A 17194-nucleotide genomic window follows, 5' to 3' on the forward strand; every position below is an offset into this window, starting at 1 on the left:
CAAAGGCTTTGCTGAAATCTAAGTAAATTACATCTAGCATATGTCCTCGATCCAGCTCTCTGGTCGCCCAATCAAAAAATTCAATCAGGTTCGTTTGGCACGATTTACATTTTGTAAAGCCATGTTGCCTTGGATCCTGTAACCCATTAGATTCAAGGAAGAACACTATCCTTTCTTTCAGCAGCACTTCCATTATTTTTCCAACAACTGAAGTGAGGCTCACCGGCCTGTAGTTTCCTGCTTCATCCCTGTGACCACTTTTGTGAATAGGGACCACATCTGCTCTCCTCCAATCCCCAGGAATCACTCCCGTCTCCAAAGATTTGTTGAATAAGTCTTTAATAGGACTTGCCAGAACCTCTCTGAGCTCCCTTAGTATCCTGGGATGGATCCCGTCTGGTCCCATCGCTTTGTTCACCTTCAGTTTTTCAAGTTGCTCATAAACACTCTCCTCCATGAACGGCGCAGAATCTGGATTACACAACCTTATTGATGGAAACATGATGAGACTCAGTTTTGAACACATGAAGAAAACTCTTTAAGATCACAGTCAGATATGTTGAGAACGGAAGGGGAATCACACTTCTAGCACTGCATTGCTGATATTTAGTGGGAGATAACTGGATATGAGAGGCTTCTACCCAGTTATACTAGGACTATACCCCTAGGCAGCAGAACACTGTTTGGTTTGGGGGAGGGGGGAGCTTGAACTCCACCCTAGCCCCAGCAGATTCCTGCAGCATGGCCCATCACCAGCTCCCACTCCACCTCCTACCTCTTCCCAGCGTTGTACTTTAAATCTTCGAGGCAACTGGCACTGAACGTTGAGCGTCAACGAGCAGGCCTGCTCCCAGAAGTAGAATGAAGGGTTCCGCGGCAGGCCTGCATGGTGGCTGCCCGTTGGCTGCCAGTTTTTGGGGAGGCCATGGACCCTGTGGCCTCCCCCGTTCTTACCCCTATGACTACACCTACAGTACGGAGCTTATAATTTAATCAAAACAGGCAAACATGCCACCAAGGTCTTCCCAAAGAATATTGCTAACTACATCCACTCTGAAGAACATCACTTGATGTGACACCAGCTATCTTCCTTTGACCTTGTGAGCGTGGCGCATCTGGCTTATTGGCTATCTGGGGCAGAACCCCCCCTCCTCTAAGCAGGAAAGGGTTCATGGAGCGGTCGTGGTCCATATGCATATGGCCATTGACTCTGTCGGTTCCCAGCCCCAGAACTGGAAGTTGACATCATAGAATGCAGGGGCCATTGGAACTGATGACCACATGAATGTGGACCACAGCTCCTTGATTGCTCCTCGCACCCCGCATTCCAGCACCCAGGGCGGACTCCCTCCACCAACCCTCCTTTGGTACACTAGAGCCGCGTGATCTCTAGATTTTCATTGACACATAATCGTGCACTATTGCTGAAAGTCCAGGGAGAGTGTGGCACAGTGGTTAAAGCTACAGCCTCAGTACCCTGAAGTTGTGGGTTCAAACCCATGCTGCTCCTTGTGACCTTGGGCAAGTCACTTAATGCCCCCCATTGCTCCAGCTACATTAGATAGATTGTGAGCTCGCCGGGACAGACAGGGAAAAGTGCTTGAGTACCTGAATAAATGCATGTAAACCATTCTGAGCTCCCCTGGGAGAACGGTATAGAAAATTGAATAAATAAAATTGTTTGATTAGTCCTGGGGCATTCTGAGGACAGAGTCAGGCTACAGCTGATATTCACTGTGGTACCCACATAACTATCTGGATAACTTGGGACAGCAAAAAGGCAGTTGTGGGTTACCTGAGTAGCTATCTTGGTACCACAGTTGAATATTGGAGGTATTCAAGTATAACCCTGGTTCTGCTCATAATGTCCTGAATGACGACTAATCTCTTTGGGTTAGGCACCTGGATCAGGATGTAAAACACAGTGTTCAGTTTGTTGAGCCAGGCCCAGGCCAGGGTCAAGCTAAATCCTAGAAGGTTGAGGGGTTATAGGCCTACCCCCATCCTAGTACTGTAACACACAAACAAGCCATTGGGACGAACAAGCAGCCAGCATTCTTAGCAAACTGGCCATAGACAAATCAACAGAGCAGAGGGGCACTCTAGGGAGTACTGCAGTGAACGTCACATTTAAATGTCCCAGGTACACATTTCACCATAACCTGCTTATATTGAATGGTGAGCCCTCCAAAATCCATTTAAAACTTACTGTACCCACATGTATACCACCACAATAGCTCTTATGCCTGCAGGTGTATTCTTGTTTTGGACATCTAAAAACTGGTATTTGGACCTGAATGGTCCATCCAGTCTGCCCAACCCTACTTGCTCCATAAAAATCAATCATTTAATTAAAATTTTTCTTAGATATTTCTAGGTAAGAGACCCAGAGTCCTGCCCGGTAGTGTGCTTAGGTTCTATCTACTGGAGTTTCCATCGAAGCTCACCCTAGTCCATCTTAACCATTTCAGCCATCAAAGCCCTCCCCAGCCCGTCCTTAAATAAATGTCCACATACAGGACACATACCATATGACCCTAGTTCCTTCAATATATACCCATTATTTTCTGATTAGAGATCCTCTGTGTTTATCCCATGCTCGTTTGAACTCTGTCATCGTTTTTTTCTCAACCACCTCCCTCAGGAGCGCATTCCACGGATCAACCACCTTCTCCATAAAGAAGAATTTCCTAACATTACTCTTGAATCTACCACTCCTGAACCTCAAATTATGCCCTCTGGTTTTGTCATTTTCCTTTCTCCAGAATAGATTTTGTTCTACGTTAATACCTTTCAAGTATTTGAACGTCTGAATCATATCTCCATATTGCATGGAAAAGACTGGATAGATAAGTCTGACACCACAGTACGTCCATTTGGCAAGGAGGCTTGGTCTTTGGCATGTTCTGGGCAGTACTAGGGAGGGCTGAAAATATAGACGTCTGACTCCAATCACAGAAAGGGAAGGGCTGTCCAAGGCTAAACTGATGAATGTTGTTACGAGACCTGGTATGACACCTCTCTATTCTCCCAGTGGTGCTGTCCCCTCACTTAACCCTGAATGCGAAACCAGCAAGTGCTAATCGGAAGGCTCCAGGCACACGCGCAAACCTCAAACCTGTCACTTGTAATCCTACTGTAGGCTTCCAAATCAATATATTAATCCATCTTTTCATGGCTAGAGATTCAATAGAATCGTGCATGTGTGTCTAATTTATATTAATGTTTCTATTTGGTTTTCTTTGCTCAACTGAGTAAATGCTTTTTAAGATGTTAAAATAACAAGATTTGTATTCCTTAGAGATGCAGTACATAAAACATGAACCTCAGCTAATTAGATTTCATTAATCCCTGAAAAAAACAAGGGGATCAAGAGAAAATCCACAAAGGTTGGAAACTAAAAACATTCTAGAAATAGCATGAGATATGAAAAAATGTTACCATAACTTGATAGGATTTAATTTTATTACAACATTGTAATAGATGTTTCCAAGAGGCAGAAAGATATTAATTGGTGGCTCAGTTAGATTTTGAGATTTCTTTTGTTAATATTACTGTGAAATGGTTTTGCATAGAAAATATGTACCTTTATGCAAATAATCTTTCATTTGTTGTCTTTTGTTGAAAGTCTACTCTAAGCTACTACAATAACCAGGGGGCTGTATTTACAATCTTCCTAGTAGGGAGAGGTTTGGGGTTAATGTGGCCTGACAGATACATGAACCTTTAAACTCCTGGAAAGCTCTTGTTTTAAACAAAAGCTGTTCCACTTCCTTTGATTCCTGTTTGAAAATCTAACTGCAAGGAAGCATCCCTTGTAAAAGTCCTTCTGCCCACAGAGACCTGAACCCTTGGGCTGGTGGGACTCATCCTTCTGGTATCTGAGAGATTCATGAGATTTACTGGACATGAATTTTCAATAGCCTGAAATTAAAGCCCACTTGTGGTGTTTGAGGATTGTAATCTATCCCTCTGTGTGAGGTTAGTGATGTATACAGGGAAAACGTTTTTGGTTCTTCAGATTTTTAGATTCTTTCCCCATTTTTAAACGTGTTACATTAGAACAAAATGTGCTTTTCACTAGGGAAGAAAGAAGGGGAAAGGTAAAGGATGGGACTTGATACATTGCCTTTTCTGTGTGGTTTACATATTTTTAGACAAGTTCTTATTTTGTACCTGGGGCAAAGAAGTGTTGAGTGACTTGCCCAGAGTTGCGGTACAAGGAGCTGTAGTGGGAATTGAACTCACAACCTCAGGGTGCTGAGACAGCGGCTCTAACCACTAGGCCATGCCTCCGCTCAGAACTTAATATGAAACAGTGAACAGTTTATGAGTATAACAGCATCAGACATGATGGCAGCAATGCACATACAATACCTTACGGTATTCTGTCAGTTCCACTTGTAACGGGAAGTCCCGCCCTCATGTCTGCCCCCTTGCAAATACATACTATGTGAGATAGGCTCACGTTTACCGAAAAGTGCGTAGATGGAATACTGGCATTACCCATCTAAGTGTGCTTGGGGGAAGTCACTGCTTGCCCTGGATCGGTAGCGTTGAATGTTGCAACTCTTTGAATATTTGCCAGGTACTAGGGACTTGGATTGGCCACCTTGAGAATGGGCTACTGGACCATTGGTCTGACCCAGTATGGCTATTCTTATTCTAAATGTTTATGTATAGTACATAATGCCAATTTTTCTGATATGTGGATTTCCAGTAGCAAGAAGAAAGTACCAGTAGTAGGTTTTCCAGTGAAGAATCACAATTGAGCCCTGTTACCAGAGGAAAACTCATAGAGCTGAGTCTTCTATGATACAAAGCGTGAGGAACAAAAGAATACTAAAGCACCATTCCCATGCATAAAAGTCAAAGTACCTTTTCTCTTAAATACAATGTTAAAAGCAGCACTTGAAGTGGCTTCATTCACTGACATGGTTCCCTTTTAACGTGCAAAAGATTTAACTATCGGCAAACAATGTTCCATCAAGGGAAAGGAAGAAAATCTGCTCTTTTCTGTGTAATTTCTTGATGCTCCTTCAAGCCTCCAGCTCAGTTAAGCCTGACCTCTCTTTTCCTAGGGCACCTGAGTCCCCACCCAAAATTACCCAAGGTTTTTAACCCAAAATCAAAAGTCTTTAGTCCAGGGTTCTTCCACCTCATTCATAAACTTTCACACCCAAGTTATAGAACAAGGTCAGTTATTCACGTAATCTAATTGGCTTTAACAGCCAGTCATTGGCAATAAATGATGCTAATTGGTGCTTGCTCGTGCACATAATTCTTCGTCACTATTAAACGAGATGTGTGTACAACTTCCATCGCGCACAACTACAAGGGGGTCTGGGCCTGAGAGGGGCATGACAGGTTGGGGCGTTCACACATCCTACAGATTACTTGCATTAAGTACCTGACAGTCTACAATCAGTCACAAGCATTTACAGCAGCCGTTTCGCTAGGGTGAAGTCAGACGTCTGCTAGTATTCTATAATACAGTGTATCGCTGCCCGAGATTTCAGGTGCACCATAAGATGCCAGGGAGGAGGAGAGGTGCCGGTGCCAGCTGACTACCACCAGGATGTGCCTCTCGCAGCGAGAGGCACATCCTGTAGGCAATTAGCTGGTGCCAGCACCTCTCCTTCTCTCTGCGTGTCTTCCCTTCCACCCCCGTCTAGAGGGCCTTTACGCATGCACAGACGTTGACGTGATGATGTCATGCATACGCGTGACGTAATCGCTTCAATGTCTGCGCACTTCCGGATTCCTCGAGCTGCGGTCACTACATTAAGTGTGCCGTGGCTTGACAAAGATTGTGAGACACTTCTATAACAGCAGTTTCACAGGCAATTGCTGGTGTAGAATTCGCACTTGGTGCCAAAGAGAAATGACGTTTCAGGGCTTGGTGAACTAGTGACTGATAAAAGGCCCTCGCTGATTTTCCCTTCTGCTGAACTGTAGCTACTGGTCATATACCATTCGATTTGTTTATATTCCACTGTACATATATGCTGTCCTTGACCACTTAATGTTAGGCATCCACAAGTATTATATAATTCTGGATTAACAATAACAATCCTTGAGACAAATTCATTGCCTAAACAGATGACCTTCTCTCACTATGTTATTTCCCCGCTGCAAACCCGACTGTAAGCTCTCATGTTACTCCAATCCCTCATGTATTCTTTCCCCATGTAACCCCAATTTCTTATGTAACATTTCTCTTCATGCATTCTGTAATTCGCTGATTGTCCAGCCTTCTTTCGATGTGAACCACCTAGAAGTCATTTGACTATGGCGGTATAGAAAAATAAAATTATTATTATTGAGACGGCAAAAACAAAACAATAAACTGATATAATTGTAAAAGTAACAGAAAGGAAACGGAACATGTCATGGATGCCAGGTTAAAAAGACAAAACTGCAGATCTGTACAAGACGTAGGCTTGATTTATTTGTGACAAAAAAATAATCATATGCAAACCCTTTTACCAATCAGGGGACCCAACACGGTCCGTGTTTCGGACAAACCTTCATCAGGGGAATCTTGACGTTGCTCACACTTTGCTGCCACTATACAAAAAAATTTTTTCTTGTGATTTTTTGTTTTTTCCCTCTATTTTTACCATGGACCCCTGACGAAGGTTTGTCCGAAACACGGACCGTGTCGGGTCCCCTGATTGGTAAAAGGGTTTGCATATGATTATTTTTTTGTCACAAATAAATCAAGCCTACGTCTTGTACAGATCTGCAGTTTTGTCTTGTTTGCTCTTGGTTGTTTTTTACTGCAGTTTAGGTTGGACCTTTTCTTTTTGTTTTGTTGCCAGGTTAAAAATCCATAGTCTGTTCTTGAGACAGACGTGAGGGAGGCCACTGCTTGCCCTGGATCATGTTGCTACTCTTTGAGACTCTAGAATCTTGTTACTCTTTGGGATTCCAGAATCTTGCTATGCTTTTGGATTCTGCATGGAATATTCATACTCTTTGGGGATCTAGAATCTTTTGTTACTCTTTAGGATTCTGGAATGTTGCTACTTCTTGGGTTTTTGGCCAGGTACTAGGGACCTGGATTGGCCACCTTGAGAACAGGCTACTGGGCTTGATGGACCATTGGTCTGACCCAGTAAGGCTATTTCTTTTGAGACTAAGATCCTATCCAACATTCACTCATTTAAGAGTTCCTGTCATTGTATGTGGTAAACGACCCATTTGGAGAGACTAACGAAATACACACGATCATTATCTTCTTTTTTAGCTTAGTTGTACAAATAGATAAGCTCCTGAGTGCTCTAAAGTATAGCTCGAGACAGGCAAACCTCAGCCATCTGCTTCTCTTTGCCACTAAGATTCTGTGAAATCCACGCCTTGTTTACACGGAAGGTATAACTTCCTTTTCCCCATGTGAAAAACACCAGCTGCTGTTTGCAAGGAGGATGTATGAGCAAGCATTAAGCTCCCCTCCCTTCAATACTTTTGTGAAACTGTACAATGCTTTCAGTTAGGGAAAAGGGATCACAAATGATCGTATTACACGGAATTGCAGTACTTAGCTAGATAAAAGCTGCCACCATGAAATGCAACATCCATCTGATCCTAGAAGACAGACTTTGTTACAGTTCATGACTGGGGCATAGGCAGACCCCACGATCCAGAGGTCAGACAGACTTGAAGCCAGAGAGCAGAGCATCCCAGAAAAAACCCACAGTCAAGTCCAGGCAAAAGTCAAACTTGAGGCTTCGAACTATGGAAAAGAAGGGAAGATTAATGAGACAGAAGCAAGTCCTGCCAAAAATGGCTACTCCAGTCTCAGTACTTTGGAAGAGACAGGAGTGAGTGGCCTGTATGCGAAGCTAGAAGGTAGGCCTCCAGAGGTGGGAGGGATCAATGTGGGACCCTCGACCACCAGAGGGCATCCGCTGAAAATCAGGGGAGGAAAGTTTCATGGCGACTCCAGGAAGAGTAGTGGATCAATGGAACAGACTCCCACTCCAGGTGATAAAGGCCAGCAGTGTGACGGATTTTAAGAGAAAATGGGATACTCACGTGGGATCTTTAAGGGAGTAAATTCAGGGGAGGGGATACTTGGAATGGGCAGACTTGGGGGTTATAGCCCTTTTCTGCTGCTTTTTTCTATGTTTCTATGACTATTGATTGCTTCAAGGGGGATAGAGAGGGACAAGGCCCTCAGCAGAAGGAGGCCCATTAATTCCTTATAAAATCAGTACAATCCATGTCTTCCTTTGTTAATACAGAGTCACGCTCTTATCACCTCACCTTTCGATTATTGCAACTTTCTCCTCACAGATCTCCCACAAAACCACCTATCCGCCCTGGTCTATTCAAAATTTAACTCATTCCTTTGTTATTAACAAACCCAATTTTTCTGGCACTCCACTGGCTACCCATCCACCTCTCAATCTAACTGAAGCTTCTCCTCTCTTATATTCTCCTGCGTTTGAGCCTGTCCGACCTGCTCATTGGGTGAGTTCTCGTTTTCCGCCCTCCCCAGCTGTTGCCAGCTCTCAGCACTAGGCTTTCTACTTTGCATTACATACTCAATCACTTTCTTTCCTGCTCCCTCCCTGGATATTTTGAAGTCCCATACAAAATCCCATCTATGGTCCTGGCTCTCCCTTATCATTGCTTTGACTATACCCACAGAAAGGTGGTATATCAAAGCCATGATCTTTTGCTCTTTATTGAAGCCTCACAGCTTCTCTGTGTATCTCGACTAGTGGTAAACTCAGATCACGAAGCCTAAATAAATAAGTAGCAACAGTAGAAGAGACAGGCAGGCTATGAGCCAGTGTTTTTCATGTTCCACAATTACAGGCAGAAAATGTAAAAATAAAGAGCAGTAACTGTGATGCATATGAAGGATGGTAGCAGGTATCTGCCAGGCTTAGTTGAGGGGCAGCAGCCAATAATCACAGGTACGGTTACTGACATTTAGAATTTATTCATGGGTGCCAAGAACCAGTTGATAAAGCCCAAGTTCACAGAGCAACAACTGCACTGTATTCAGTGCAAGGTAGGCAAGGCCCACCCTATCACTCAGCTTTATCCTCACTCAGCTTTAGACCAATCAGCAAGTCACAGTTTACACAGCCCATTGAGCACCCTGAGTGTCCAGCCCAGCCTTTGCGCTCAGAGCTCTCCACTGGCCTACAGATGTCGGCTTCAGCATCACAGATTTCTCACAGTTTGCACGCAGCCTTCAACCTACCCAAACTCACCCAGCCCCTGATCCTGACAGCTTGCCAGCCCTGGTTTTACCTTCCTGCTGTAGCTCCAACTCATTCCCAGAGCCCCACCTGCAGGCAGTATTCATGCAAGTGGCACCTCTTCCCTGGAGGCTGTTTCCCATCATTTTTGCAGAACCTCAAACCACAGCCCCAAAGAAACATCCAAACATGATGGCAGATAAAGGCCAACTGGCCCATCTGCAGCATCTACTATCTCCTCCTCTCCCTATTGGCTAAGGCTCTTAACATTTGCATCTCTTCTTCCTATAGGCTAAGACTCTTTACACCTGGTTATAAAAACATGACGGCAGATAAAGACCAAATGGCCCATCCACAGCATCCACTATCTCCTCCTCTCCCTATTGGCTAAGGCTCTTAACATTTGCATCTCCTCTTCCTATAGGCTAAGACTCTTTCCACCTGCATTGTGAGGTCACAGGGCTTTATGGTTATAGAAACATGATGGCAGATAAAGGCCAACTGGCCCATCTGCAGCATCTACTATCTCCTCCTCTCCCTATTGGCTAAGGCTCTTAACATTTGCATCTCTTCTTCCTATAGGCTAAGACTCTTTACACCTGGTTATAAAAACATGACGGCAGATAAAGACCAAATGGCCCATCCACAGCATCCACTATCTCCTCCTCTCCCTATTGGCTAAGGCTCTTAACATTTGCATCTCCTCTTCCTATAGGCTAAGACTCTTTACACCTGCATTGTGAGGCCATAGAGCTTTGTGGTTATAAAAACATAACGGCAGATAAAGGCCAAATGGCCCATCCAATCTATCCATCCACAACATCCACTATCTCCTCCTCTCCCTAAAAGATCCTACGTGCCTGTCCCATGCTTTCTTGAATTCAGACACAGTCTTTGTCTCCACCACCTCTACTGGGAGACTTTTTCATGCATCTACCACCCTCAACTGAATGGCCATATATAAGAAACATGACCGCAGATAAAGGCCAAACGGCTCATCCATAGTAACTATTATCTCTTTCTCTCTCTGAGGGATTCCACATGCCTATCCCAGGCCCTCTTGAATTCAGACACAATCTCCGTTTCCCCCACCTCTACTTTTTCATGCATCTACCACCCTTTATGTAAAAAAAAGTATTTCCTTAGATTATTCCTGGGCCTATAACCCCTTAACCTCATTCTATGCCCTCTCACTCTGGAGTTTACTTTCAATTGAAAGAGACTCGCCTCATAGACCTTAGAAGTCCATTCGGTACTGTCCTTAGGTTCTAGCTACAGGAGTTGCAGGATTCAGACTGTGAAAGTTTGCCTTCTCATATTTTAATTAGAGATCTTCTGTGTTCATCCCACGTTTTCTGAGGAAGTCTGTGGGTAGAATAAAAAGAACTTCCACGTTCATGACAGACTAGAAGATATTGAATGCTCGTGGCCAGACATGATGACTAGTATTGCATTCAGTGCAAAGAAGAGTGACCAAGATGATAAAGAGAACGGAACTTCTCTCATATAAGGAAAGACTAGAGATTAGGGCTCTTCAGTTTGGAAACGAGGTGGCTGAGAGGAGATATGATTGGATTCTACAAAATCCTGAGTAGTATAGAACAGGTACAAGTGAATCAATTTTTTACTTCATGAAAAATTAAAAGACTAAGGAACACTCAAAGTTACAGGGAAGCACTTGTAAAACCAATAGGAGGAAATATTTTTTCACTCAGAGAATAGTTAAGCTCTGGAACGCGTTGCCAGAGGTTGTGGTCAGAGCGGATTGTGTAGCTGGTTTTAAGAAAGGTTTGGACAAGTTCCTGGAGGAACAGTCCAAAGTCTGCTATTGAGACAGAAATGGGTGAAGTCAATGCTTCCCTTGGGATCGGTAGTATGGAATGTTGCTACTATTTGGGTTTTTGCCAGGCATTTATGGCCTGGATTGGCCACTGTGAAGATGGGATACTGGGCTGGATGCATCATTAGTCTGACCCAGCATATATGTTTAATTATTTATTTTTAGTATTTATTTACAGTCAGGTACTTAAGCCTTTTTCCCTGTCTGTCCTGGTGGGCTCACAATCTATCTAATGTACCTGGGGCAATGGGGGAGTAAGTGACTTGCCCAGCATGGGATTTGAACGCACAACCTCAGGGTGCTGAGGCTGTGGCTCTAACCAGTGTGCCACATTGTGTGTTCTTATGTAACACTGAATATTTGTTGAAGTTGGATTTTTTTTTTCTTTTTTTTGTGCTTGTATTGATGTTCACCACTTTGGAATATGACAGGATATAAATGTTTAATAAATGAAATAAAATATCTGGGTCCAATTCAGCTGGCAACTGTCAGAAGCTGTAAAAATGCTAACAGCCACAGGCCGAATATTCCCGCTATGGTTTTTATCCACATTCAGCTACTTGTCTCTGTTTTAAGAGCATGAAATAGTGTAAATTACGTATCGCTGAGCATCTTAGTAACATTCGATGCTAGCGTCAAACAGCCCCCTTGGTCAGTCATTGGCTGGAGATTAGACATCGGGTGTTAAGTACACTGTGTTATTAAAAGCTAATAAAGATACTGGGAATGTGTCTCAATATTTGTTACAAGAACATAGATTCATATTCCAGTGGCATCCTATAGCCCCTGAGGGGTTGAACAACGAGATTGATTGGTTTAAGATTTAAATCTCTTGTGGTTTCCCGCAGATTGGTCATTCCTCATACTTCAAAACGTTCACTTCGGTCTAATACTCAAGGTCTATTAATGGTCCCCTCATTGAAAATAATAGGAACTAGACGCCATGACATCTTCTCAGTTATGGCTCCTCTTATCTGGAATACCCTTCCCCTATATATCAGAAACATCAAAGATCTTAACTTATTTAAGACTAATCTAAAAACATTTCTCTTCAAAGCTTCATTTAACCTTTAGAACAACTTTTCCTCATACAGTTAAACAATTAATATCTCCTCACACATCTTACCCCAACCTAATCGTTTGGCCCTACCCACATCATACCCCTTTCTTCCCTCGAGGAAACAACAATTTGTAACTTTTACTCCCTAATGTTTTCTCCTTATGTATCTTAGTTCGTCTGTATTGTCAGTTTGTCGTAGCCCTCTGAAATTTTTTTTAATGTAAAATAACTTGTTTTATTGTCCTATGCTAAAATTCTTTTATTATGTAATTCGCTTAGTTTTAATAGGCGAACCATCAAATTTTAATAAACTTGAAACTTGAGGCCTGCCCTTATGTGATGCCTTGAGCGGCATTGGTAATTGGGAGGTATTTCATGGGCATGGCCAGAGTGGTGGAAGGTGCGTCGTCAGAGCTGTCTGTTAGCTGGGTGGAGGAGTTGTGTTACCTGGTATGCTGTGATTTGAGAATTTAGTAAATTTGTGTGTCGCACATATCTATTCAGGCTCTAGGTGACATTCAGAGAAGGATTGAAAGGGGATCAGGAGAAAGGACTAAAAGGGGCCTTGAAAGAGGGGGAGGGTAAGAGGGGGCAAGAAATCCTAGTTGTCTAGGAGCTCATCTAGCGAAAGAGGTGGAAAGATTCATTTCTGAGAAGTCAAGTAGGTTCAGCTGTCAAAGAGGAAGGTTTTCAGTTTTTTCCGGAATGTTGTATGTTTAGTTTCTTTTCTGATCATTTCTGGCAGGTTATTCCAGGTTTTTACTCCTATGAGTGTAAGCATGGAGTGGAACAAGCGCCTGTAATGGAGATTTTTTTGTGGAAGGTAGATTCAACTGTATTCTTTTTATGTGTCTCAGACCGCTGAGAATAGTTGGGTGAGAGGAGTGGCTGAGTTTCCATGGATTATGTGGTGTAGGATGCATGATATTTTGAAGTGTATTAGCGACAAAATTGGTAGCTAGTGTTTGAGGAAGGCTGAGATCGAATCATATTTCTTTAGGTTGAAGATAAGTCTGACAGCTAAGTTCTGATTGAGCTGCAGTTTGTGAACTAGAGAGGAGTTGATCCCCAAGTATGCTGAGTCGCAGTAGTCCAGCTGGGGTAGTACCATCAGCTGGACAAGCAGAGCAAAATGATGTTGGTGGAAGCATGGTTTAATACAGGGGTGTCCAATGTCGGTCCTCGAGGGCCGCAATCCAGTCGGGTTTTCAGGATTTCCCCAATGAATATGCATGAGATCTATTTGCATGCATCTCATACATATTCATTGGGGAAATCCTGAAAACCCGACTGGATTGCGGCCCTCGAGGAACGACATTGGACACCCCTGGCTTAATAAGTCTTAGTTGGCGCATAGCAAAGATGGTCTTTTTCTAGAGGCTGGAGATTTGAGGATCCATTGTGAAAGTGTCATTCAGAATGATGCCAAGTACTTTTGAGGATTTCTCCACTGCGAGGGTGGTACCGGATTGAAGATTAATGCTTGTTGGGACATTCTGTTTAGCAATGTGGAAGCAGGTGGCTTTGATTTTGGTGGCATTTAGTTTAAGTTTGTTTGTGGTTGCCCAGGTGTAGATTTTTTCAATGTTGTTTGAAATTTTCTCGTCTATGTTTGGTTGTTTGGTTGTAATAGGGATGAGGAGAAGAATGTCGTCTGTGTAGGATAGTAAGGTTTCTTCTTCTAATTTAATGTTTCCAAGTGAGCTCATGAAAAGGTTGAAAAGGATGAGGGAACTCTGCAGAATGCTTTCCAGGGGTTAGAGAACCATCCTTCCTTTTTAACCATGTACTCTCTATTTTGTAGAAAGTCTGTGAGCCAGTCCCTGTAATTCCGATTTCAGATAGTTTGGTTATGAGCATGATATGTATAAGTAATCTTTGGAGGATTAGGTGCTTTTTGAATGGCAGGTCCCACTTTTCACTAGGTGGTAGTTTTATTGGTTATGTTTTTCCCTGCAGTGTTCCCCCTCCTGAAGAAGCCAACTATGAAACCTAGGTTGGGGGGGGGGGGTTGGAGAGAGTATGACAGCAGTTTAGAACAATTTAAGAATGTACCCGGAACCACCATGCATGTCAGATAAGTAACAGTTTTTCCAACTAATTGAAAATCTATGCAGTGATTTTGTGTTTTATTTTGGAATTGGATAGAACTAAGGTTCTATGATAGCAGATGTCGGAGACGGTGAACATGCTATGATGGTCTCTAATGCAACTGGCTCTGGGTCTGAGTGTTCACCTAAAAGCACTTTTGAAATCTTTTTTGTATATTTTATCATCATCATTATTTCCTGGTTTATGGTAATCAGTGTTAGGACATCATAGGTTGAATATTTGCCTTTCCAACGAATGCAAGAAGTGGAAAGAGCCCTAATGTAATGTAATGTAATTTATTTCTTATATACCGCTACATCCGTATTTTTTTTTTATATTTTTTTATATTTCGGAGTGTGTGGCGTAGTGGTTGAAGCTACAGCCTCACCACCCTGGGGTTGTGGGTTCAAATCCCGTGCTGCTCCTTGTGACCCTGGGCAAGTCACTTAATCCTCCATAGCCTCAGGTACGTTAGATAGGTTGTGAGCCCACCGGGACAGAGAGGGAAAATGCTTGAGTACCTGATTGTAAAAACCGCTTAGATAACCTTGATAGGCGGTATATAAAATCCTAATAAAACTTGAAACTTGAAACTTGAATTTCTCCTAGTGCATAATTTCCAGTTTAAGCCTGGACATTGTTTTTGCCCCTTGACATGTTTCTCTAAGAAAGCAGGTTAAACTGAGATTAAAGCAAAATTAAGATTTTATCCACTGAAATGACACTATTCTTCCAGAAAAATTCCCTGTGGAAAGAGAGGAAATTGTACTGTTTGCAGAACATCAACTCACTGGTGCAGTGTACCAGGAAGTGAGTTGTCATTGCCATGGCAACCACAGCTAAGCAGAACTGCCACAAGAATGAGAATGAAATAGTAAACGTGTCCATGTTCAAATCGAAGAAAGTCATGGAAACCATTGAATAAATACTGAGCGTGCATGTATCTATGAGGGGGTGCTGAAATGTTCTCAGCCCAACCAAGAAGAGAATGATGTGGATATGGTTCAATCAATGATCTGAAACAAGGTCAAAACGTAGAATTTTGTTTCTGCAAATTGGCACTGAACGAAATAAGATGGCAAAATAACATTCAGAATTTAGGAAGCTGGTTGGTTGGCCGGAGAACTTTTGGAGATAGGGTACTGGGCTAGATGGACTGGGCTATTCTTATGTTCTTATGTGAGCCAAGTATCAGACAATGAAGCCATTGTGACATCACTGCTGAGGTTGGCTCTCAGGCATTGGTGGAATGAGGCCTTATGACATCACAATGTCAGCTCTGGAATGTTGCTGAAAAGTTCTCAGCCCAACCAAGAAGAGAATGATGTGGATATGGTTCAATCAATGATCTGAAACAAGGTCAAAACGTAGAATTTCGTTTCTGCAAATTGGCACTGAACGAAATAAGATGACACTCTTTTCAGTTACAGAAGCAACATAACGCTCAGGATTTAGGAAGTTGGTTGGTTGGGCTGAGAACTTTTCAGCACCCCCTTGTATATCCTGGCAGTAACACTTTCATTAGCAACCATTTACACTTCTCCCTTCGTTAGGTGTTAGGGGCAAAGCTGGTCCATGAATAAAAAAAATCTGCAACTATATAGTGGTTAAAGCCATCGTGAATACCATGAAATCGCAAATAAAACTTATTGTTGCTATTCGAGATTGATTAAAGAAACCCAAGTTAAGTATTGCAGTTCTTGTATTGTGCTGTACACTTTTGCAGTACAATTCAAGAGCTGCCGTTTGACTGACCACGTTGAAATGCTGAAATTTTCTCTCTGCACCAGGGCAGGATTAATTGTTCGAGGGCCTCCTAGGCACCCAAGTACACTGGGCCCCCCTGCCCCGTCCCACCCCACCATGCGCCCAGGCGGAAACAGGAAGCTGTGTCAGAGGGAAGCTTTGGGCAAGCAGCACCGCTTGCACAATTACAGTTCCCGTTGCCTTTCTTACCCGCGTTGCTTGCTTGTCTTACTTTCCGTCGATGGGGGGAGGGCCGCGTTGACGATCGATGCTGGAAGGGCCCATCACCGTTTGGAAAAAACAGTGTTGATGCCCTCCTTCATCGGGCCCCCCTGACCATTTCGGGCCCTAGGTACGTGCCTCCTTGGCCTATTGGTTAATCCTGTCCTGCTCTGCACGCAGCCATTTGCCAGACCATGCTGAAGCAAATGCTGAAAAAAAGTGCCCTACTTTTTCCTCGGCACTCCGGGATGATGTCATTTAGCGGGTGGAGCCATCAAGGTAAAAACCGTGAATCACCGAAGTCATGAGTGCTGAACCCACGAATATGGAGGGAGAAGAGTATATCTTTGAATCCTTTCCTGTTATTTTCAAAGTGCTTCATCCCCCTCACTTCAAAGAGTTTCCATTGTATGCTTGAAGTTTCCTTTAACAATATGTATGATGATGGCCCTAAGGGCCATCCTTTGAGAATTGCTCATTAGAATTGTCTTTCTCTATGATTCTGAAGTTTGATAGATGTTCCCGTTTTTTGGTTTGTTTCTTTATCCAATATAGCATCCCTCTTCACAATTTTTGCACTGGTTCATGAACCAAAGGGTCTATAATAACTTGGCAGCATCAGCATTTTTATAAGAACACTAGCTGATGCCCCGGCGTTGCATGGGTATTTAATTATAGCAATAACACTGTAAATGGATTCAAATAAAGATACTTTATAGTGGTGAATGAAAGTATTTTTTTACAGCTTAATAAAAAGTACAATATTCAAATTATAATGTGAAATATTTGACAAAATGAATACAATACAACTAACGCAAAACATGATTAAAAACAACATTTTTAGTTTCACCTCCAGGAGCAAGAACATATAAATTCTTGGGTGAACCCAGCCTTGAGCAAGCAACATAGAGTTGTGGGCCGCGAGACCCCCAGAACATATCACCCCAGGTAGTGAGGGATCTGCATACCAAGTTTCGTTCAAATCGGTCAAGCCGTTTTTGAATTACTGTGAGA

The 17194-nt window shown here is 42.9% G+C and overlaps 1 protein-coding gene across 1 annotated transcript in view; it reads right to left on the reverse strand.

The window, feature by feature from the left end:
* PCLO (piccolo presynaptic cytomatrix protein) overlaps positions 1-17194 on the reverse strand; it is a 283861-nt gene that overhangs the window by 222727 nt on the left and 43940 nt on the right. The window lies entirely within an intron of this gene.

Source organism: Geotrypetes seraphini, chromosome 9 (assembly GCF_902459505.1).
Source record: "Geotrypetes seraphini chromosome 9, aGeoSer1.1, whole genome shotgun sequence".
Classification (NCBI taxonomy): domain Eukaryota; kingdom Metazoa; phylum Chordata; class Amphibia; order Gymnophiona; family Dermophiidae; genus Geotrypetes; species Geotrypetes seraphini.